Genomic DNA, 24,433 nt, shown 5'->3' with positions numbered 1-24,433 from the left:
CAGCTGGTGACTTTAAGTTGAAGCCAATGCTCATTTACTATCCTGAAGATCTTTGCACCCTCAGTAATTAGGCTGAATCTACTCTGCCTGTGCTCTGTATATGGAACCAGAAAGCATGGATCACAGTGCATCTGCTTACCAAATGGTTTACTGAATCTTTTGAGCCCCTATTGAGACCTACTACTCAGAAAAAAAAGATTCCTCTCAAAATTCCTTCATTACTGCTCATTGACATTTACTTGGCCACTCAAGAGCTCTGATGGAGATATACAAGATTAGCACTATTTTCATGCCTGCTAGCACAACATCCACTCTGCTGCCCATGGATCAAGCAGTAATTTTGACTTTCAAATCTTATTATTTAAGAAATACATTTTGTAAGACTATAGCCACCACAGTTACCACAACTACCAATGGAAAACCTTCTAGAAATGTTTTACCATTCTAGATGCCATTAGGAACACTTGTGGTTCATGGGAAGAGGTCCAAATCTCACCATTAACAGGAGTTTGGAAGAAGGGGATTCCAACCTTCATGGATAACTTTGAGGCGTTCAAGACTTCAGTGGAGGAAGTAACTGCAAATGAGGTGGAAATAGCAAGAGAACTAGAATCAGAAGTGGAGCCTGAAGAGATGACCGAATTGCTGTAATCTCATGATAAAGCTTTTAACAGATGAGGAGTTGCTTGTTAGGAATGAGCAAAGAAAGTGACTTCTTGAGATGGAATCTACTCCTGGTGAAGAAATGACAATAAAAGATTTAGAGCATTACATAAGCTTAGTTGATAAAGCAACAGCAGGGTTTGAGAGGACTGACTCCAGTTTTGAAGAAGTTCTCCTGTGGGTAAAATGCTATCAAATAGCATCACATGCTCCAGAGAAATGTTTCATGAAAGGAAGAGGCAATTGATGCAGCAAACTTCATTGTTATCTTATTTTAAGAAATTACCACAGCCACCTCAACCTTCAGCAAGGTTGGTCAGTCACCCTGATCAGTCAGCAGTCATCAACATTAAGGCAAAACCTTCCACCGCAAAAAGACTATAACTCACTAAAAGCTCAGATGGTGGTTAGCATTTTCTAGTAATACAGTGTTTTTAATTAAGGTATGTACATTGTTTTTTTTTTACACAGAATGCTTGGTAGACTACAGTATAGTATAAACATAATTTTTATATGCACTGGGAAATTAAAAAATTCACTTGACTCACTTTATTGCAATACTAGCTTCAACACAGTGGTCTGAAACTGAACCTACAACATCTCTGAGGCATGCCTGTAAACAAAGGTGGTATTATAATTAAACTAAATAATGCTAAAACAATGAACTCCAAATGTAAATGTATACATAGTTTAGATCCCTACTTCATACTGTATATAAAAACTAAATTCCACATGTATTAAAAGACATAAACATGATTTAAAAATCTAAAACTTCCACAGAGAGATATAGTAGTACATCATCATGATCTGAGAGCAAGAAAGTATTTCTTCAATAAAATGGAAAAAGCCAAACCACAAAGAAAAAGACTGATAAATTCAGTTGCATTAATGGTTAAAACCCCATCTGGCAAAAATAAATACATAAATACACAAATAAATAAAGTGAAAAAATAAGCCACGGACTGAGAGAAGCCATTTCTTTTTCCCCTAGTTTTGTTGACATATTATTGACATATAATATTGTGTAAGTTTAAGGTATACAACATGATTTGATAACATACATTGAAAAATGATGACCACAATAAAGTTAGTTAATACCTCACATAAATACCATCTTTGTGTGTGCTAAGAACTTTTAAAATCTACCCTATTAGCAACTTTCAAGAACACAATATAGCACTGTTAACTATAGCCACCATGCTGTACATTAGATCCCCAGAATTTATTCATATTATAACCAAAAGTTTATACTCTTTGGCCATCTTCACCCATTTCCCCGACCCCGCTCCTATCCCTGGCACCCACCAAGTTACTCTGTTTCTAGGAGATCCATATATTTTAGATTCCACATATAAGTAATATCATGTAGTATTTGTCTTTCTCTGCCTTATTTCACTTAGCATAATGCCCTCAAGATTCATCCATACTGTCACAAATAGCATTATTTATGGCTAAATAATATTACACACACACACACCACATTTTCTTTATTCATTCAGTCTTCAATGGACAATTAGGCTGTTTCCATGTCTTGGCTATTGTAAATGTTTCAATGAACCTGAGAGTGTAGATATCTCTACAAAACGATTTTATTTCCCTCAGATATAGACTCAGAAGTGGGTTTACTGGATCATATGGTAGTTCTATTTTTAAGTTTTTGAAGAACCTCCATACTGTTTTCCATAGTGGCTGTACCAATTTACATTTCCAGGAAGAGTGCACAAGTTCCCTTTCTCCACATTCTCACTAGCACTTGTGATTTTTTGTCTTTTTGATGATAACCATTCTAATAGATGTAATTGTGGTTTTGATATGTATTTCTGTGATAATTAGTGATACCAAGCACCTTTTCATGTACCTGTTAGCCATTTATGTATCTTCTTTAGAAAAATGTCTATTCAGATCCTTCATTTCTTTTTAATTTATTTTTGAGAGGAGGGGCAGGGAGGGGTAGAGAGCAAGGGAGACAGAGAATCCCAAGTAGGCTCTGTGCTACCACCATGGAGCCTGATGTGGGGCTCAATCTCACAATCCATGAGATCATGGCTTGAGCCAAAATCAACAGTCAGACATCCAACCAGCTGAGCTACCCAGGTGCCCCTGTCCATTTTTTAAATTGGATTATTTTGGGGTTTTGCCATATTGGGCAAATATTTTGGATATTAACCCCCCATCAGATATATGATTTGCAAACATTTTCTCTCATTCCATAGGTTGCCTTTTCATGTTGATCATTTCTTTTGCTGTGCAGAAGCTTCTTAGTTTGATGCAGTCGCACTTGTTTATTTTTGTCTTTATTGCTTGTGGTTTTGGTGTCATATCTAAAAAAAATCAATGGCAAGACCAATGTTGAGGAACTTACCTCCTATGTTTTCCACTAGTTTTATGATTTGGGGGTCTTACATTTAAGTCTTTAATCCATTTTGAGTTAATTTTTGTGAGTTGTGAAAGATAAGGAATGAACAGAATTTTATTCTTTTCCATGTCAATATCCTATTTTCCCAACACCATTTATTAAAGAGACTATCTTTACCTCATTAAGTATTCTTGGCTCCCCTGTCAAATATTAGGTGACCTTATATGTGTGGGTTTATTTCTGGATTCTCTATTCTGGTTCATTGGTTCTATGAGTCTGTTTTTATGCCAGTACCATGCTGTTTGATTGATAACTTTGTAGGATAGCTTGAAATCAGGAAGTATGATGCTTCCAGCTTTGCTCTTTCTCAAGACTGCTTTGGCTACTTAGGGTCTTTTGTGGTTCCATACATGGCTCAAGTGGGGCTGCTGGGTGGGGGCAGATCTGCTGGCTGTATTATGGTCTTGGGCTTGGGGGGTGGGCACAGTTGGACTCTGCAATCTCTTCTAGGCCAGCAGAGTCATAGGCTGTGTTCTCTGACAGCACAACCTCTGGTTGGATTCCATAGTCGAGCAGGGCTGTAGGCATGCTCCACAATCTCTTATTGGATAGGGCCTCAGGCTGTACTACCGGCTGGACTCTGAGTCCAGGAGTCCAGGACAGGATAACCCCAGTGAGCCTCCCAGGAGCATCTTGTAATGTTGGGGAGCTAAATGAACACCTTGGGCTCTCTTTTTCCCACTAGAGAAACCATAGGCCTGGGGCACCCTCTTGACCCTGGGGCACCCTCTTGCTGTGCCAGCCTAGGGGAGAGGCAATGCAGTCAAAAGGTAGAGCTCCTCTTACACTTCTAAAGTGGTCTGTCTCAGTCTCTCTTGCCCAGGGGAGTGTTTCAGGTTCACTCCCAGATTCTAGGATCTTCACAGTGGTGTCTCATCTTGTCTATAGACAGCTTCTACCTGGTCTTCTTGTGAGATGGGGGGTAACAGCCAGGAATATCTACATCTCTATCTTAATAACATCACTCTTAAGATATTTCAACATCAATTTGTATCTTGAATCATATAAATCAACATGAGAAACCTAAACTGAACAAACAGAAAAAGAACAATGGCTATTGAGCAAGCAATTTGTAGAGGAAAAAAATCCAGTGGTTGAATAACATATGAGAAGATGTTTAAGCTCACTAATAACCAAAGAAAAGCAAATTAAAACCGGAGTAAGATACTATTTCATATTTGGAAGTCTGGCAAAAGATTAAAAAGTCTAACAATATCGGCAGATATGTCAAGAGAAAGAAACGCATAGCTAACATTTTCTAGGTGAGAACTCCAGAAGACAGCCCAACTAGGGCTCCATTTTGCTTTCCAGAAATCAGAAGGTAAGAGAGAGTCTAGTCCACTCTTAAATCTCAACAATGATCAACTGTCAACCACAACTTCTAAGCGTAACAGACCTTCCTCTTTCTGTTCCTTTAATGAGACTAATTATTCTCTCCCTGAACCTCTGAACTGACTCCCACAGTTCCAGTCAACTAAGTGAATGGAAACATAAATCACTTGCCCCCCTTATTCTTTTTCTTTCTTTTTCTTTATTGAAGTATAGTTGATATACAATGTTACATTAGTTACCTTCCTTCTGTCATATAAAAACTAGAATAAAACTTTGAGCCGTTAGCAAGGCAATTATACGAATACTAACCTTTGGATGATTAAAGAGACCCATTAAGAGCCAAATGGGGTGGTACTAGACCCTCTACTTGTTCCCAGTAGATCCTAATGGGAACGATTTAAAAGAGAAAATGAGGGGTGCCCAGGTGGTTCAGTCAATTAAGCGTTAGACATTTGATTTTGGCTCAGGTAATGATCTCACAGTTTGTGAGTTTAACCCCCACATCAGGCTGTGCCCTGACAGTGCAGAGCCTGCTTGGGATTCTCTCTCTCCCTCTCTCTGCCCCTCCCCCACTTGTGCTATCTCTCCCTCTCTCTCTTCCCCTCTCTCTCTCTCAAAACAAATAAGCTTTTTTTAAAAAAAAAAAAAAAAGATAAATATTTTTAAATAAATAAATAAACAAATAAAAGGGAGAATGGAGAAAAGGAACCAACACTGCTTGGCACAATATGTAGTGGACTGACTCGATGGGTAGCACCACACGTTACAAATTATGAGGCAGTCAGAAATTTTTTTTCCTTCTCCTTATGGGTCTAAACTGCACTGTCTCTGGGAATTCATGTTTGTCCACAAAAGGAATGTGTGTGTGTGTGTGTGTGTGTGTGTGTGTGTGTGTGTGTGTGTGAATTTGGGAGACAAAATAGAAGTAACTCAACTCTGGTTGTGAGATCTTAAAGAGGACACAAAAGGGAGACCCCTGTCCGGTCTGGATCACAGTGGGAGACTTGGGGTATCACAGTCCCCACCCTCATCTGACCTCCGTCTAGACAGTTCCATCGTATTTAGATCTATGATCGCATCTTCCATGGTGGGGTGCCATCACTTTAGGCCCCACCACTCAGACTTGGGGAAACAGACTCCCAGAGGAAGGAAGGAAGAGGAATAGTTCCTAGAAAGGTGTGGGGTCTCCCAAACAAGACCTGGAGATACTCTCAAGGAGGGAAGTGAGAAGGAATTATATGAAACAGGAATGATTCTGAGATGAGGAACACACCCATACAAGAATCCCATCAGTTTCCTTGCCTCTTCCAGCTTCTGGTGGCTATCTATATCCCTTGGCTTAAAGCCACATCCCTCCAATCTCTGCCTCCCTCTTCACACCCCCTTCTCCTATATGTGCATAATCTCCTTTGGCCTCTCTCTTAGAAGCACACTTGTGACTAGACTTAAGGCCCACCTGGAAAATCCAGGATAATCTCCTTATGTCAAGATCCTTAATCTAATTACATCTGAAAAGACTTTTTCTTTATAAGGGAACATGTACAGGTTCTAGGGATTAGGATCTCATATCTTTGTGCAGCTGTTTTTCAGCTTACTACAGGCACTCTCCCATGAAAGATTTCATTTCTTGCATTTCTTCCTCTTAAATCCTCCAAAAGGGTATATTCCCACAGATATAAATTTTCAACTCCTACCTTTCAATTTCCCTTTTTTAATGTTTATTTATTTTTGAGAGGGGCAGAGAGAGAGGGACAGAGGGTCCAAAGTGGGCTCTGCACTGACAGCAGAAAGCCTGATGTGGGGCTCGAACTCACAAACCATGAGATCATGACCTGAGCTGAAGTTGAACGCTTAACCAACTGAGACATACAGGTGCCCCTCTTTTAATTTCTTTTCATTGTCCCCCCAACTGTTCAGCAAAGAAAGTCAAGTACACTAATATACCCCTCTGTGAGGTGCTGGCAATTGGGAGGGGAATAAGGGAATATGGCAGGAAATGGGAAGGATGCCTCATCTATATCAAACTCTCTGCTTGTCCCTGTGCAGAGAAGCAGCAGTCTATCAAGGAGACGTGTTTGAGAGCCCCAGAAAGTGACCAGCAGCCACAGGGTGAGTGGGGGTTCATGGCAGACTTGAAAACAATGGAGAAAAGCATGACATGTTAAATCATTTTCCAAGTTGATAACCAAATAGGGGCTGCAAATAAAAGGTGCCAATTTTCCACCCTGTTTTTGAGCAAGCTGACCCTGAGAAGGCAGTACAGGTAAATCCTTATGTCGTAAGGTCTCCTGGATGACCTAACAAAGACTTTACCCCAGGGCTTAAATGCTTTAATAATAACCTTGCTTCCACCCTCTTTCGCCCTTTCCCTGTTTCTACTCCCACACTTCCTTCTCTCTGTGTCTCCCTCTGCCTCTCTCTCTCTCTCGCTCTCGCTCTCTCTCTCTCTCTGTCTGTCTGACACACACACACACACACACACACACACACACACACACACACCCCTTAGCTCCCTGTCTCCTGGCAACAACGGTTAACTCAAACAAGGCTACCCAAAATCATTATCCACTTCTGCTTTTCTCACCACCACCATTAGAAGCGTCACTCAATACCAAAAGAAAAAAAAGTAGCTTGATTCCACACAATACATGACCATGGAAAATGACAGATTGAGATATAGTGCATTGCGTGTGCCGCCAATGGTAATATTGTTAAAGTAAATTCATCATCCTGACATGTTCATAATACTCCGACACCGCTGTCTTACTACGTCGCAAGCTGCCTAAGCTTGCCGCTCAGGGCGACACACAGCACGGAGCAGAGCTGCGTCACCCCTTACATCTCACCTAAAGACTCCACCGCATGCCAGTATGTGCCCACCACTGCCCGGGTGAGGGAAATAAAGTGGACGAGGACAAGGGCAAGCGGGTGTTGGTACCTGATTGAAATGGAAGCTAAATGGCTTTTCTCATCGGGGCTTTTCTGAGGAGATGCTCTTGAGCAAGGCCATCAGATCAGCTTTGCAAAATGTGAGGAAAAGACTGGTCGTGAAAAACTGTATTTCAAGCAGAGGAGATTTTTCCCAAGTGATGCAATTACTAGTAGACAAGAAGGACTCTCATTCCCTCAACACTGATGAATTAACAGTCCTCAGTGAGCCAGGGAAATCCGATGTCAACAGAAACCCATACCTTCACACACCTGTACCTCCACCCCACACTTCTCCCAACCCTCACCAAAACCAAAACAAAACAAAACAAACCCAGGGGCACCTGGATGGCTCAGTCAGTTAAGCGGCCGACTTCGTCTCAGGTTCGTGGGTTAGAGCCCCTCATCTGGCTCTGTGCTGGCTGACAGCTCAGAGCCTGGAACCTGCTTCAGATTCTGTGTCTCCCTCTCTCTCTGCCCCATCCCCCTACCCTCACCCCCCCCACCCCCACTCACACTCTATCTCTCTCTCAAAAAATAAACATTAAAAAAATGTTTTCAAACAAACCTAGCACTTTTTCAACATATATATAATTTATTGTCAAATTGGTTTCCATACAACATCCAGTGCTCATCCCAACAGGTGCCCTCCTCAATGCCCATCACCCACTTTCCCCTCCCTCCCCCCTGCCCATCAACCCTCAGTTTGTTCTCAGTATTTAAGATCTCTTATGGTTTGCTTCCTTATCTCTATGTAACTCCCCCCCCCCCACTTCTCCTCCCCCATGGTCTTCTGTTAAGTTTCTCAGGATCCACATATGAGTGAAAACATATGATATCTGTCTTTCTCTGCCTGACTTATTTCACTTAGCATAGTACTCTCCAGTTCATCCACGCTGCTACAAATGGCCAGATTTCATTCTTTCTCACTCTCAAGTAGTATTCCATTGTATATATAAACCACATCTTCTTTATCCATTCATCAGGTGATGGACATTTAGGCTCTTCCCATAATTTGGCTATTGCTGAAAGTGCTGCTATAAATACTGGGGTACAAGTGCCCTTATATATCAGCACTCCTGTATCCCTTGGGTAAATTCCTAGCAGTGCTATTGCTGGGTCATAGGGTAGATCTATTTCTAATTTTTTGAGGAACCTCCACACTGTTTTCCAGAGCAGCTGCACCAGTTTGCATTCCCACCAACAGTGCAAGAGGGTTCCCATTTCTCCACATCCTCGCCAGCATGTATAGTCTTCTGATTTGTTCATTTTAGCCACTCTGACTGGCGTGAGGTGGTATCTCAGTGTCAAACCCAGCAGTTTTTAAGTGATGACTACAAGATACTAGAGTGTACTTTGGAATGAGCAAAACCCATTGCCTTACCTCCAATAGCTGAGCAGGAAATGAGGGAGGGAAGGGAAAAAAGTCACCAAAGGTATGACGCCAAGCTAGTTACTGTTGGGGGTGACTACAGCCTAAACCATGGGGAAATGGGGAAACAGTATAAAATATACATTCTCAGGTCATCCAACAGGAGAAGCAGCAGTGGGGTATTTGTTCCCAAACACCCACCGGCCATTGGCTGAAGACTGCTCCCAGAACAGTGTTACTGGGCATTTCTGGTCCAGCATTTCTGGTCAGCTTTGGACATGTCACTCATTCCAGCCTGCTAGGTATGGGACAGCATTATCCAATGACGTGTCCCCTGGGAACTGCAGATGAAGTTAGTGATGTGCATAGTCACTAACACCAAACCCTAAAACCATGTCACAGAAGAAAAAAGTCACTGCCAACAACAAAACCAAAGTTCTATGCTTAGACTCGATATCCAAAAGATATCTGATAATAGTCCTGGCACAGGATTATAGCTCTAGGCAGCCCACTATGCACTTGGGCACTAAAGGAAATGCTCATAGTGACTGTACCCACTGGTTTTCATTTTGCATGACAGCAAGCACATAGGTTTTTTCCCATGTCTCTCGAGCAGCTCCGTTCTCAGTGAACCAACTTAGGGTTGGCTGCAAGGGAAACTGTGAAGGAGATGATGTTTCTTTAGTATTCTCAGCCTCCTCCCTCTGGTTCTTTCCTCTTCTCCTGGGGCCCCTTCAGCACCCAGACCCTGGCAGGACCAGCTGTCGGGAAAGGTTCTAATATGAGTCATTTATACCTAAGTACAAGTGTAACTTTTATTCATTCAACAAATATTTAATAATCAACTTATTTAGGGCCTGACACTGTGCCGGATGCTAATTATAAAAATATAATTCACAGTCCCTGTCTATACAGTATGATAAGTACCAGGATTAAGACATACAGAATGGTATGCGAGCCTTCAGGAGTGGCTGCTGTGAAGTGTTTCTTAATGACTTTCAAAGCCTTTGTCCCTTGTTAAATGCATTTCAAGCATCAGTGAGTAGCCAGAAAGGAGTGCAGAAAGGAAGGAAGCCTTTTGCCTCAAATTCCTGAATCCCATGTTGTTGCTATAGAGAATTCAGGCACTTGGGCGTTTTTCTATTCCAACCTACATATAGAGCTGGCCTGTCTCCATGGCCTGCAGAACAAATTGAAAACTGAGCAGTAAGCAGCAATGTGTGCATCTGTTCCGAAATCCTGCTGTGCATAAAGGATGTTTTTTAATTTGCTTGCACATTCCAGAAAAAAAAAGAGAGATTTCCTATTTATAGATGGATTCAACATTTGGATAATAATGCTTTCTTGGCATATTATTCAGTGTGGAGATTTCCTCTGTTTCCGGCTACACCTGCTTTGGTCCCTCGTCCCTACATCTCACTTTAAGGAATCAGAGCCAGAGCCCTTGGAAAAGTCTCTGTCTCACATTTCTTCATCTGTGAAAGGAAGCTGATAATTCCTCACAGAGAAGTTGGGAAGATTAAATAAAATAATGTAAACCACTTAGAAACTAATGTCTGACATGGAGAAAGTAATCAGTAATAGAGTTTAGGAAAGCAGGTTTACGAGTTCATTTCTCCCAACAAGCTCCAAGTTTGTCTGAGAAATTAAATTAAATCTTAGGTTGTGGTTAATAAGAAGAATAGTTATCAAATACTTACTGATTTCAATAAGCAGAATATCATCAGAGCCCGAGGGCTACCATATTGGGTTATACTCCTCCAGCACAACTAAGCAGAGGATCCCAGACCTTTAGCTTACACTCCCATCCCCGACACACACACAATACTCATCCAACAAACACATCTTAATTCAATAAAGTTTATACGTCTGGGCACCTGGGTGGCTCAGTCAGTTAAGCATCTGACTTCAGCTCAGGTCATGATCTCACAGTCTATGGGTTTGAGCCCTGCATCAGGCTCTGTGCTGACAGCTCAGAGCCTGAAGCCTGCTTCAGATTCTGTGTCTCCCTCTCTCTCTGCGCCTCTCCCCCCCGCCTCTCAAAAATAAATAAACTTTTGGGGCACCTAGGTGGCTCAGTCGGTTAGGCATCCGACTTCGGCTCAGGTCATGATCTTACGATTCATGAGTTCAAGCCCTGTGTCGGGCTCTGTGTTGACAGCTCAAAGCCTGGAGCCTCTTCAGATTCTGTGTGTGTCTCTCTGTTCCTCCCCCACTCATGCTCTGTCTCTGTCTCTGTCTGTCTCTCAAAAATAAATTAAAATGTTTTAAAAAATTTTTTACATAAATAAATAAACCTTAAAAACAATTTTTTTAATAATAAAGTTTGTATGTCCTAAACAATATGAGTGCGCTCCTTTTCTTTGGCATAACTTGCAATGTCAGAATTATCTACCAAATGGGGGGGGTCAGTAAAATCTCCATAAAGGTCCAGATAGGAAACCTTTCTAGGCTTTATGAGCCAAGAAAACAATGTACTCAATCCTTTGGCAATTGTTCCAGTAGAAAGGTTAACAGTCTTTTCAAATTTACATTTAAAAAGGTAGAAGCCGCTATAGCTTAAGGACTGGAACCAGCCACAGCATCTGTAATTTGTCCACCCTTGTTCTAAAAAGATGAAACCAAGAGTTTCAGCTGTTGCATTGCTTTATAAATTTCAATATGAATGAGAATGCAGTTCCTACCTAATAGACATCCACACCAAACAGACTAGGAAGTGTATGGTACAGTCACTCACCTACAGAAGAAACAGTCTGTGAATCCTACTGTGGCCCCACGCCCCCAAACATACCCATTTACACTGAAAATGACCCATCTACTTTGGCCTAAAATTCTTCTATTCAAACGTGGATTCTTTTTTTTTTTTTTTTTTTTTTGCATTAAATAGATTCATTTTTTAAGAAACCACTTAGAGGGGTAGTACCTTAAGTCACTAAAACTAACAATAATTTATTTTTTCAAATGACTTTTTCTTCATGTGGGAATTTTGAAATGATATATGAAAGAAAGAAAGAAAGAAAGAAAGAAAGAAAGAAAGAAAGAAAGAAAGAAAGAAAGAAAGAAAAGAAAGGAAAGAAAGAAAAGCAAAAGAAATGAGGATAAACAAGAGTGGTCCTCAAAGAAATTTGGATTTTGTCTCCTAATTCCAGATCACTTATTTTTAAAAAGATTAGAGATGGGACAATGTTATTCTGATGCATTTGCATTCTTCACCTAGTTTCCCTACTACAAACAAAATAAGCTAGTGGTAGCACATACAAGACTCTGCAAGCTGAGTCTGGTTCTCACCAGCTGTATAACCTTGGGCAAGTCGTTTAACTTAATAAGCCTCAGTTTAATTATCTGAAAAAAAAAATGAGAATGGTAATAGGATCTATCTCAGAGTGTCGAGGTTAGAATTAAATGAGATGAATATATGAAGAACACTTAGAATAGTATTGGCACATAGAAGATTCACAATAAGTGACAGAAATGACTGTTATAATTGTTCTCAAATTTCAGTGCAAAGAACAAATATAGAACTTATTAAAAATTCATACTCCTACCCCTAAAGATTTTAACTTAGTGGTGCACCTGGGTGGCTCAGTCGGTTGAGTGTCCGCCTTGTGCTCAGGTCATGATCTCGCGGTTTGCGCATTCGAGCCCCACGTCAGGCTCTATGCTGACAGCTCGGCGCCTGGAGCCTGCTTTGTATTCTGTGTCTCCCTCTCTCTCTCTGCCCCTCCCCTGTTCATGCTCTGTCTCTCTCAGTCTCTCAATAATAAATAAACGTTAAAAAAAAAATTTTAAGATTTTAACTTAGAAGTTCTGATTTGAGGCGGGGAGGAATCTGTAATTTAACGAGAATGTCAGGTGATTCTAATGTCAGTGATGCAGACCACGATTAAAAATAAATAAATAACAGCCTACAAACCTCAACAATAGTGTAAGGAGTTGAAATAGTGGTTACATGAAAGCATGTGTAATGTAAGAGGGATGCAAGGGTAATGATCAGCGGGAGCTCAAGGGGACTGAAGAGGTGCAGGTAATGGTCTACATCTTGGCCCAGGTGTTGGTTACACAAGTATGTTCACCTTGCCATGATTTATCAAAATACACAGTTATGATGTACCTGCTTTTCTGCATGTAAGTATTTTCTTCAATAAAGAAGTAAAAAACAAATGCCAAAGCCAAAAACAACCTTATAAGACCAGTGCCCTATATCAGTCAGTGGTTCTCTTCCCTGATTGAATAATAAACTCAGTTGGAGAGTATTTAACAAACATCGACCCCAATTCTCAGAAACTTTGATTTAATTGATCTAGGGTAGGACCAAGCAATTAGTACATATTTTTAAAAGTTTATTTATTTATTTTGAGAGAGAGTGTGAAAGAGAGAGCAGGGGAGGGACAGAGAGATAGGGAGAGAGAAGGAGAGAGAAAATCCCAAGCAGGCTCTGCGCTGACAGCACAGGGCTCAATCTCATGACCTGCGAGCTCATGACCTGAGCCAAAATCAAGAGTCAGACATGTAACCGATTGAGCCACCCAGGCGCCTCACCAATTAGTATATTTTAGAAGCTCCTCAGATGAGCCTATTTTTCACCGCCATGGTTGAGAATCCATGCCCTTATACCAATGTCCTCAAACCTTAGCATGCATCAGTCTCACCTGAGGGCTTGTTAAAACAATGACTGGGCCCCCCTTCCAGAGTTTCTGATCAGTGGGGTCCAGGATGGGGGCCAGAGAATTTGCCTTTCTAAGCTATCAAGAAATGCTGATTCTGCTGGTCCCCACCTCTGGTGATTTCTTTATAAGGTTAAACCTCTGGCATCAAACTCTTCTTGTCCTCATTTACCTAATATTCTTCTATCAATAAAAAGTTAATGTTCCTTGGATATTAAAAACCTATAACCCAGGAATTAGACTGTTATTGTTATGGAATATAGGTAGTTCTGACACTGGAACTTTTGGTTATATTAGAAAGCACATTCTGTCATTGAAATGTCCACCTATTCTTTAAACAAACATTTCCTGAGTCCCTACAATGTACAAGACCCAGAGCTGTGTGCAGATCTTGCTTTCAAAAAGTCCTCATACTTGAGCAGAACTCCTGAGTCTCATACATAAAGGAAGTAGTATTCATGCTTATTTTTTATTGCAAGATTGCTCTCTGGATTAATACTTGGAGTGGTTCTCCCTTTCTGTTAGTGGGCACCAGAAGAACCTGGAGGTCCTTGGGAAAGGACTGTGGTACTCTCAAAAGAAGGGTATTCACACCTCAGTGTAAATCTAAGCAATGTTTGTGTTGTGTATTTTTAAGTGGTCCCAACACATTTGCCCTGGATGACTGGTAAGAACTTTATCTTTTACCAGAGAGAGAGACAGAGATTCCTTTGTGACAAATCTAATGACAACCTTACAGATTTACAGTCATAGCTTCAGATATAATACAATGCAGAATTATCCTCAACAGCATCAGAAGCATAACCCTTGGATCACCATTCATAACTGATTTACTCCTAAGGACTTTGCTCTGCTTATTTTCATTCCCCCATGCCTTTTATTTACATTACTTAAATTCTATTGGGAACAAAGGTCTTGATATTGGACTGCAGAGACCATGTAAAATGTCTATGCTATTGTATTTGTCAGCTCTCAAGGCATGTAGAATAATTGAAGTCCATTTGGAAAGCTTTCTATAGCTCACTAGCAGGGATATAAACTGACAACTTCAACAAAAATATGAGGAAGGAAAATTCTTATGAATTTTCTACATTTCTTTTAAATTTTTTTTTTCAACGTTTATTTATTTTTGGGACAGAGAGAAGACAGAGCATGAACGGGCGAGGGGCAGAGAGAGAGGGAGACACAGAATCGGAAACAGGCTCCAGGCTCTGAGCCATCAGCCCAGAGCCCGACGCGGGGCTCGAACTCACAGACCGTGAGATCGTGACCTGGCTGAAGTCGGCCGCTTAACCGACTGCGCCACCCAGGCGCCCCTGAATTTTCTACATTTCTAAAGACTTTTCTGTAAAACAAAGTTTTGGTTTAGTGTCAGTTAATACTATGACAACAAAACATACCACTTATTATCCTTGATGGCTACAATCTTAATTTTAGAGAAACGTTTGCTCTACCTTATACCTTGCATCTCACTATCTCTTTTAACAGAATTAATGTTAAATGAAATCCTATGTGACCATCACCCACCTTTATGAAATAAATGGTATTTCCGCAGAATTAAACCCAACAATATGTAAAAAGAGTAAAATACCATGATCAAATAGCATCCCAGAAATGGTTTTGGTTTGTCCCAAAAACTAAAGGTTTAACATCAGAAAACCAATCAATGTAATTCACTATATTGGCAAAAAAATAAGTGAATACAATATGACTACCTCATAAAATGCAGGAAAAGCATTTGAGAAAAATCAAAATCCATTCATGTTAAACTCTCAGCAAGCTAGGAATAGAATAGAATGTCTTTAGCTGATATAGAAAAACCTACAGTTAACATACTTACTGGTGAAAGACTGAATGCTTTCCCTCTAAAATCAGGAACAAGAAGTCCTTCTTTTACCACTTATTAAACATTTTGCTAAAAGTCCTAGCCAATGCAATAACGTTTAAAAAAAGGAAATAAAAGGCATACAGATTGGAAAAGAAGAAATAAAATTGCTGTTATTAGTAGACAATATGCTCATATACATAGAAAATCCTGAGGAATCTAGACAAAAGCTACCAGAAATAATAAGTGAATTTAGGATGGTAGCAGGATACAATGGCAATACCGAAAAATCAATTGTATTTCTACATTCTAGAAATAAGCAATTAGAAATTAAAATTAAAAAGCAATATCATTGGGGGGCCTGGATGCTCAGTCAGTTAAACCTCTGACTTCAGCTCAGGTCATGATCTCCCGACTCGCGGGTTCAAGCCCTGTGTCCGGCTCTGTGTTGACACCTCAGAGCCTGAAGCCTGCTTCAGATTCTGTCTCCCTCTCTCTCTGCCCCTCCCCTGCTTGTACTCTGTCTCTGTCTCTCTCTCTCTCAAAAATAAATAAACATTTTTTTATAAAGCAATATCATTTATAACAGAATCAAAAATACTAAATACTTGTCGACAATTATTTTAAAATGTGTTTGAGTTCTTACATTGAAAACAACAAAACATTGCTGAGACAAAATAAATACCTAAATAAGTGGAAATGTATAACTTACTTTCAGGGTCAGAAGACTCAATATTCTTAAAATGTCAATTCTCACTAAATTGATCCATAGATTCTTCATAATAGCAATAAAAATCCCAGCAGACTTCGCTGTAGAAACTGACAGGCTGGCTCTAAACTGTATATGGAAATATAAAGAACTTAGAATAGCAAAAAAAAAAAAAAGTGAAAAAGAAGAACAAAACATCCACACTACCTGATTTAAAGATTTAATATAATGTTATCGTATAAAAAATGTCTATTTTTATGCCAGCAAAAATGGACATACAGATCAATGGAACAGAATAGAGAGTAAGAAAAACACCCATCCATATGTGGTCAATCTATGTTCAATAACAAATGGTGCTTGGATATCCATATGGGAAAAAGTGAACCTTGATCTTTACTGTCACAAAAATTAATTTGAAATGGATCATAAACCTAAATATAAAAGCCAAACTAAAAATTCTAGAAGAAAATATTCAAAATGCATATATCTGACATAAAGGACTTATCTCCAGAATATATAAGAACTCTTCTAACTCAAGAACAAAAAGACAAATAAGCCAGCTGAACTGGGCAGAATATTTGAACAGAAATTTCACAAAAGGAGATGCACGGAATGCCAAAAAGCATGTGTAAAGATGCTCCACATCTTTAGTCACAAAGGAAATACAATTAATACCACAATGAGATACCACTACTTTCCTACTCACATGGCTAAAATTTTAAAAACTGACAATATTAAATATAAGTAAGGATGTGGAGCAACTGGAATTCGCAGACACTGCTGGTAGAAATGTAAAACAGTATAGCCACTTTGATAAACTCTTTGACAATTTCTTAGGAAGTTTAACACACACTGACCAGGTAACTCAGGAATTCCTCTCCCAAATACCTGCAAAAGAAAATATATGTACAGACTCATTTTTTAAAAACTGTTACATGGATGTTTACAGCAGCTTTATTCATAAAAGCCCCAAACTGAAAACAACCCAAATGCAGTTTAAAAAAAAAAAAAAAAAACTGTTCCATGCAACAACATAGTTGAATCTCTAAAACACTATCCTGAAAATAAAACATAAAAAACTAATCTAATGTAAAAGAGTGCCTACCACATAAGTCCATTCTCATGAAAGTCAACAGAAAACAAACTTAATCTAGAAGCAGATCAGTTGTTGCCTAAGAACTGAAAAGAGGAGATGGGACTGGTTGGGAAGGAACACATGGGGACCATTCGGGCAGATGGCGATGTGCTATATTTTGACTGTGTATACATTTGGCAAAACTCATGGAAGCATTGTATCTTTACAAATTATACTTCAATAAAGTTATTTTTTTCAACAAAGTTATTTTTAAATTAAAAAGGTAGCACTTTTTACATCTCCGAACACATTTGACACCGTTGGTCTAAAGAGGCAATGAACATGAAACATCAAATAAGAAGAGCTACCACTGATTGTTTACTGTGCGTCAGAATCGATGCTCAGCATTTTAAAACTATTTTCTAGTAAAACCAATGGCTTGAGGTTTATCTCTGTTGCCACTTCACAAATTAGGAAAATGAGACTTAGAAAAGTCAACAGTTAATAAGTGGTGTGATGGGCTTGGAAAGTCAGATCCGTCTATCTCCAAAGTAACCCTTGCTCCCAGAATCTGCACCACGCTTTCTCCCAAAGGAGAAGGACATCGTGCCTTCTGCAGAGCCTCAGGGGTCATTATAATAAAATGCTCTAAACAAGATGCCAACAAAGAGGAAAATAAGTGGATTTGTTGCCTGGGCAGAACAAGAATACAATAATAAACCATCAAGAAGCTTTTCAGGGATCACTAATGTCAACAGAGCATCAAGTCTGAACTGATGGAACAGCAAATGTCATTATTGCAGCAGGAAAATTCCCTATTAAAATATATATTAATCTCAAAAGTACAAAGGTCCTTGTTATTCTTATTTGAGAAGGGAAATTAACTTATAAAGAAAAGCAGACATTTGCAAGGAATAAAAATATGTATCCTATCTTCTCACATTTTTTCTTGTCTTATTTACCAGAATGCTTATGTTCCCAGCTCATGCTATTTTATAAGTGAAGTCTTTCAAATTTTTAGGAACAGAGAGTGTCATATTAAATAAATAGACCCATGGGGCACCTCGGTGGCTCACTCAGTTAAGGGCCTGACTCTTGATCTCGGCTCAGGTCATGATCTCACAGTTCGTGAGTTTGAGTCCCACATCGGGCTCTATGCTGACAGCACCGAGCCTGCTTGGGATTCTGTCTCTACCTCTCTCTTCCCCTCCCCCATGCTCTCTCTCTCAAAATAAATAAATAAATTTTAAATAAATAAATAAACAAACAAATAAATCCAGCTCCAAAACGTAAGAAATGGAAAACAACCTAATTAATTCTAGAAAAGCAAATTTAGCCCTGGTGCCAAAACCTTACAAAAATAGCAGAATGTTTTTTAAAGGAAAAGAGGAAAAGGAGGGGAGGAGAAAAGAAAGGAGACTTTTGAAAATTTTCAGTTAAGAGTATGAGTGAAATTACAAATAAAATATTTGCAAATAGAATTCAACAAAATATCTTCTAAGGTAACCAAATAGAACTAAACAGGGAAACTAAGAAAGGCCCAGTCGTGAGACATTTATTAATAGAATATGCTATAATAAAAAATTAAACAAGAAAATTCATAAGACAATTCTCCATGTAATCATTTAGCCTAACTATTTTTCACCCTGATATATGAATAATTGGAAGTTATTGAAATTCTCTCTTGGAATACGAAAGAATATCAATTTATATAAAGTATTAAAAATACATTTATAACACCATTACATCAACAAATAAAAATCACCAGATGCCAAAAGGTATTTGATGAAATTAACCTCCATTCCTGATTTCATTAACAGCTTAAAAGGTAATTTTGAAGTTAAACAGACCCAGGGGCAAATAACACCACTATTGACCTCATGTATATATAGCACAGCACCTGGTACATGATAAACACCCAGTAAATAGAAGCTATTTTTTATATCAAACCAACAATTAGTCTCATGCTTAATGAAGAAATTCTATAGGCATTATACTGAAATTAAGCACAAAACAAAGAAGATTTCACCTTATTTAATTAATAAATAAAAATTATAAATACAGGAATGAAAAAGACAAAATTATCATTATTTGCAGGTGAATGACTACTTTGATATCCTAAGAGAAAATTCTCAAAACTAGTAGAACTAAGAAAAGAGGCTAGAGGAGCACCTCGGTGGCTCAGTCGGTTAAGTACCCAACTTCAGCTCAGGTCATGATCTCGCAGTTTGTGAGTTCAAGCCCCACGTCGGGCTCTGTGCTGACAGCTTAGAGCCTGGAGCCTGCTTCAGATTCTGTGTCTCATTCTCTCTCTGCCCTTTCCCCACTTGTGCTCTGTTTCTCTCTCTCAAAAATAAATAAATGTAAAAAAAATTAAAATATATATATATATATATACATATATATAATTCATCAGAAAGAGCAAGTAGGTAAGAATATCAAATAAACAGTTATAAAAAATGTTATTAATAAATTACTGAGCTTAATACATGTGAGCTCTCAATAAATATGTGCTGAATCAACTCTAAAATTAAAGCAGTTAAAATCATGTAATACATAAGCAAATATGTAAAAGGCACTCATACCCACATAACAAAAAACTCAGATTTAGACCTTACCTAACTTTTGGTACCAATTTTTGGTACCTAAAAATTTAAAGTATGATATTGGAGTTATCATAAAACAGCAGAGAGGGGAAGAATTATTTAGTAAATGTCAATAAAATGAGATTAAAAATTGAAAAACCAATAGAGAACTTCCTTTCTTGCTGTAACTAAAGTAATGTCCAGATGGATCAAAAAGTCAAGTAGTTAAAACTCACAGCAGAGAAAAAAAAAAAACTCATAGCAGAAAAAAGCTATAAAACTTCTGGAGGGAGAAGGAATTCCTAAGCTTAAAACCAACAGAAGAAACAAAAGATCAATAACTTTATTACCCAAAACTTGGAAAATTTCTCCAAACTAATAAAAAAATTCAAAATTAAAAAGCATACACTGAGGGAAAAAATTAGGTTATATAGTAGATAAATGATCATTCTTGTTACAATTTGTAGGGCTCATATATACAACAAAGGGAAACTCACAACTCTGATAGCCTAATAATATAAAAAGACAATCCACAAAAGAAAATACAACTAATAAACAAACTTGGGGAAATGTTCCAATAGAAATTAAAGAAATGCAAAATAAAACCACAGGGAAGTGCTATTTTTCTCATAACATTAGCAAGTTCTTTGTTGAATGATAATTCTCTACTCTGGCACTGGTATTGTGAACCTGGTATTTTTATACCAGGTTAAAACCTTTCCACCTTATTGAAAATATAAATTGGCATTACCATTTTGAAATCAATTTGAAAATATTTTTCAAAGGCCTTGAGTTCATTCATAGGTTTTGATCCAATAATTCCATTTTGAAAAAATTTATCTAAAAGAAATAAATATGGGAAAAGCTTTATGTGTGAAATATTCACCAGAGTATTACTTATAATGGCTAACATTGGAAGAAAAATCTTAAATATCCAATAATAATGAAAAACCTACATAAATTAAAAACCTAAGTAAATTATACCCACTGAATGGAATAATAAGTAGGTGTTTCAAATGACAGATAAAACTATTAAACACCTTATCTCTGGGAAGTAAAATTATAAAGAATTTTTATTTTGCACTTAATGCATTTCTTAAGGTTTGAATTTGTTATTTCTTTCATATTATAATGAGAAAAGGGATATGAAGATATTTCCATTTTCAAAAAACATAGTTGAAATGATGGGTACAAAGATTATAATAATAACATGGAAGCATTTTCATTATCCTTGGGGGAAAGATAGGGAATGAAATACCCATAAATGCTAATGGTGGATGTGTTTCTTGATGAAAATATGGATGACTTTTTTGCCTGTTTTCCAAATTATCTGTATTCAACAAACATTTACTGAGATCCAAAGTTAAAGGTCTTGAACTATGACAAAGATGTAAAAGTCACTGCCATGCTATTTATCAAAAATTTATCAATTTTTACAATATTCAGGATAGACCTTTTCTTCATTCAAAAGACTTCTCAGGGAAAATAGTATAATGCATCAGAAAACAATCCACTAAGAGTTTATCATTACACAAGTTTCTGTGGCATAAAATTAAAATATCCATTTTCAAACACATATAAGAAAATACTATTGATATTCAATAATTTTGGTTTACAATAACAACTTCCAAACTTCGAAACATCCAACCACTGCATATGAGAAAAGAGAGATATATGAGAAAAGAGAGATATAAATTTCTTTCCTGTTTCCTCAGATCCGTGAGATTATTTAAACACCTGCTTCAAGCACAGAAGAGTGAAAAGTTTATAGTGCATTCAGTATATATTTCTTAGTAACCCCTAACGTGGGTTTAAACATACCCAGAGGGGCGCCTGGGTGGCGCAGTCGGTTAAGCGTCCGACTTCAGCCAGGTCACTATCTCGCGGTCTGTGGGTTCGAGCCCCGCGTCGCGCTCTGGGCTGATGGCTCGGAGCCTGGAGCCTATTTCCGATTCTGTGTCTCCCTCTCTCTCTGCCCCTCACCCGTTTATGCTCTGTCTCTCTCTGTCCCAAAAATAAATAAACGTTGAAAAAAAAAATTTTTTTTAAATAAACATACCCAGAAATTTCAATAAAATATCTACCAGATTAGATTTCACATAAAAATGTGAAACATACAATTAATACCTTTATGTTGATTACTTTTACAGTGATAGTATTTCAGAGATACTTGGGTAAGTAAATGTAGTATTAAAATTTTTAATAACTATAACAGGTAATTTTCTAAATACCATTTCTAATAAACCTTAAAGAATTCAAAGACAAAAAAATATGTACCAGATTAATGTCTACCAAACTTGGAATCATTTTCTTCTGTTATCTTTCATAACATCCTTTTATTTGTTAAATGCACTAATTCATACAATGCACTTAAAATAGTGCCCAGCTTATAGTGATTACTCCACAAATGTTGAATGTTATTTTTAACAATTTAAGAAATATTTTTAAGCAACTACGTGTGCCTGGCATGATACTAACCACAATTAAAGCAGAGCTAGGTCTCTGAAGAAGAGGAGCTTTGAAGGACAGGAAATCCTGGCCCATCACATCTCCTTAACCAATAACAAAATGGGAGCAGGATATCTACACTTCTTAAGAGAAAAGAGAAATTATGTCTTTGCTTTAGTGTCCTAAAAACAGTAGATTCTTGATGGGGTTACTCAACTGTCCACAGTTGAAGCAAAAAAGGGTAGCCAAGGGACAAATATGTGAAAGCCAAGGTGGTAACAGAAAAGGGTGGTGAAGTCTCTGGAAATAATAGGAGGGTTTCCTTGGATGAAAGATGAGGGGCAATGATGGCAGTGTTGATACTGTGTTTTCATGGACCCTCCTCCTTTAAATCACCTCCTACAACTGTCTCCTCAATGTCACATGCTAATGGCTGAGTGACATCTCACAGCAGGGACATGGCATTCTCCAAAACTCAAAAGAAAAGGAGTATAAAGATATCACTTAGAAACAGCTACTGGAGGAGTTCCTGGGTGACTCAGTTGGTGCATCTGACTTCGGCTCAGGCCATGATCTCATAGTTCATGGGTTCAAGGCCCATATCAGGCTCCGTGCTGATAGCTCACAGCCTGGAGCCTGCTTCAGATTCTGTGTCTCTTTCTCTCTCTGACCCTCCCCCAATCATACTCTCTCTCTTTCTCTCTCTCAAAAATAAGTAAACATTAAAAAAATTTTTTTAAAGAAACAGCTACTGGAATCAAACAAAGGTCAGCTTTGCTAATGCGAACTATGTCAAATGTCACAGAAAAAATAAACACAAATCATAGTTAGAATCCATTTTCTGGGAAGTAGATCTAGAGTCAAATTCAACACCTTAACCAATGATAAACAAAGAGCTTCCACACTTCTTCTTCTTCAAAATAAAATCTTCCAATAAGGTAAATGCAGAAGTGCTTAAGTGATAAATAAGAAAAGCAAACATTATGATAAGCACCACAGGAGGTAGATTTGTATTTTGACAGGCAACAGGAATAGAATCCAAAACTCTAAACAGTACTATTAAAAACACTAAAACAACTTGTGTCAGTTTCACAATTCCCTTGCTTTATTACCACATTGCTGGCTGATTAGAGGACTATTATAAATGTTTTTTCACACAGTAAATTTCTAGACATTTAATTGCAGTTAAGCATATATTTCTCCAATATGTAATCTAATTAATGTGAGGGAGTTAATAAAGATAAGACCATTTCGTGAGCAGCCTGAAAAGTGAAGTAGGCCCAAAACACCCCAAAGGTGTTCTTAAGTCTTCTTTGGCTACGACAATGAACAGTGCCTTTCCCAGAAAGGGGAAGGATTCTCTTTGATTCCTTAGACAGATTTCTGAAGCCACAGCCTTGGATTTATTTCTCTGGTAAACGTTATAAATAAAACATTAATCATTATTAAACCTGCCTGGAAAAAAAGAATGCTCTGCTACAGACCAATCCACATTTTTCTGGGCCCAATTCAGAAGTTTTTACACTTGAAGGAAATGCTTTGTTCCTTTTACTGAAATTTTTCTGACTCGGGTAAAACCCCCAAAGGATCTTCAAGGTCGGAAAACGCCTTGAATTATCATGAACACCATGGCCAAAGACTTGAGTAAAATGAATCTTGTCTTCAGCTGCCAGAGGAAAGTATCTTGTATTATTTTGCTGGTATGTGTGCCTTAGCTTCTTTCTGAGTAATGTAAAGATGCAAATGCTTAACAATGTCTTAACTACAGATTATTTGAACACACAAGGCCCAACGTCCTGCCAATTCCTATCCAAAACCAGACACCACTAGCAAGCAAAGGATGACATTCACTACCAGGCAAAGGATCTCCCTTAGGACACACTCATAAATTACTGCCCAGCTTTCCATTCATACAGTAAGTGAAACTATTCTCTGATAATCATGGAGAAACACCAGTACCACTAGAGACCTATGTCCAATTTACCTAACAACTTGGACCTTGGCACTGACTAGTTCCATCTATTATTGATAAAGAAATTGCTCATTACTGCAACCCCTCCAGGTGCCATTATTCTTCACACAGCAGAAGTCATTAGGCAGTGTCAGAAAGGGTTGACATGCCTGAGATCACACTGAACGTTTGCCCACTAAGAGTATGTGGTGGTCACACATTTCTTATTAGGAACAGAAAAAGTTAAACATGCATAAAGAAGTTACACAGAGTAAGCTCATTTTTTAATCCGCTTCACCAGACCTCCAAAGAGAAATGACTTAAAAACTCGCATACTATTTTCATGAGTTTTTGTCAGAGCACCAGAATTCATATCCCTTGCACTGAAGCACGGAAAATTTCACTAACTTTGGTTATTATTATTTTAAACTTCTTCTGGACAGATGACTCAGAAAAGACAAAGGC

At 38.2% G+C, this 24,433-nt stretch overlaps 1 long non-coding RNA gene across 1 annotated transcript; it reads right to left on the bottom strand.

Moving 5' to 3' along the window:
• Positions 1–8,536: 8,536 nt before the first annotated feature.
• On the bottom strand, positions 8,537–21,483 carry LOC123385024. Its single transcript, XR_006596986.1, has 4 exons — positions 20,321–21,483; positions 16,767–16,797; positions 15,913–16,038; positions 8,537–9,472 (listed from the first exon to the last, which is right to left on the bottom strand). It is a non-coding gene; the product is annotated as an uncharacterized LOC123385024 (long non-coding RNA).
• Positions 21,484–24,433: the final 2,950 nt, after the last annotated feature.

The sequence above is a fragment of the Felis catus genome, chromosome B1 (assembly GCF_018350175.1).
Source record: "Felis catus isolate Fca126 chromosome B1, F.catus_Fca126_mat1.0, whole genome shotgun sequence".
NCBI classification, from domain to species: domain Eukaryota; kingdom Metazoa; phylum Chordata; class Mammalia; order Carnivora; family Felidae; genus Felis; species Felis catus.
This window is presented reverse-complemented; position numbering and strand designations above follow the sequence as displayed.